Raw genomic sequence first — 1,484 nt, 5'->3', positions numbered from 1 at the left:
ACCTGAGCGCACTAAGGGGGCCCGTCCCGTCCCGTCCGGTCCCGCCGCCCCACGGAGCCGCCGCCCGGGAAGCGCCTCCCGGAGCAGCCAACGCCCGGGAGAGCCCCCCGCGACCCTTCCCCGCAGCTCCCCGCAGCTCCCCGCTTCCACCCACGGCGCTTCACATCCCCCCCCCCCCCCGATTTTTTGGCGCCAAAAACCCCAAAATGCCGGGAAAAAAAAAAAAAAAAAAAGGAAAAAAAAATATGGGAAAAATAAGGCTTGTTCCCTGGACGTTATTAACAGTGCAGCCTGAAATATACATTTTTTTGCCTTAAAGAAAAGGGAATCATTATCGAGCCATTACGCATTAAGAAATGTCATTCAGTCATTTTTTATTCATTCCGCTGAAATCTTCGTAAAAGCCCGAATCATACTTCTGCAAGCAGCAATTTTGTTAATCCAGGGGGTTATTACTCTGGTCCCTTATTAGGATCTATACTGCTGCCAAGCAATCCTATAACCTTCTCAAAAGAAGTTTACCTCCGTGTTATAAAACCAGTAGTGGTATTTATACTGTGCAATAATTAGTGTATTACTTGAATCCACTAACAGGTTCATTTTATCTCCGCACAAAACCCCTAGTCTGCTTATAGAAAGCTTGTGCCTCCTTTGGTGCTGTTAAAGTGGTGAAAGAGTGAATGAAGGCTGGTAGCACTTTCTCCTTTCGCCGTGCCTTAATTCCCATCTCTTTTTGCTCTCATCCAATTAGTGCAGTGTATTAAGCGGTTTATCATCTCATAGTCAGCTATTGAGAGAAACAAGGCGAACACTTTGCAATAGAGCCTGCTCTCCTTTGACACCCTCAGGTACTTACATATTCCACTGTGCTATGAATAATAGAGGAAGAATAGAGCGCTAATTCCCTCATCAAAGAATGCCTTGTCTGCTGCTTTGCTCAACAACACCATTCTGATCAAAAGAAAAGCAATAAAGCTTAGCATAACAAAACGAAACCTACTTATTAGCTTAGTGGTTAAATTAATGCAGAGCCGCTGCTATTCAAACCCAAGGTTTGAAAACAGCCTCCAACAACCTGATAATGCTGCCTTCGGGATGAAGGAATTTTAATCTGAAATTTGAAGCTGGCACAGATGAGTTAATCTATTAAACTGCTATAAGGAGGGTGCGGGAGAACTATTCAATTAAGGCACGTTTTAAAGGTGCCGGGCGGAAGCCGGGGAAGGACGCGGGAGGGAAGATGATGGGCTCCCGTTCGGCCCCGGGGAAGCCGCCTGTGCCGGGGTGTGGGTGTGTGTGTGTGTGTCGGGTGTGTGTGTGTGTTTGTTAAAAAAAAAAAAAATAAAAAGGAGGGGGTTTTGGCACGGCGACAAACGTGTTTGCGGATGGGGATTGTGTTTTTTCATATCCCATATGTCATCAGCGAAACCTGGCTCCCCGTCCCCACACATCACCACCGCCCCGCTTCCCCAACTGCAAATAAA

Source organism: Calidris pugnax, unplaced genomic scaffold, assembly GCF_001431845.1.
Source record: "Calidris pugnax isolate Ruff unplaced genomic scaffold, ASM143184v1 scaffold164, whole genome shotgun sequence".
In the NCBI taxonomy this organism is placed as follows: Eukaryota; Metazoa; Chordata; class Aves; order Charadriiformes; family Scolopacidae; genus Calidris; species Calidris pugnax.
The sequence above is the reverse complement of the archived record's forward strand: the minus strand, read 5'-3'. Positions refer to the sequence as shown.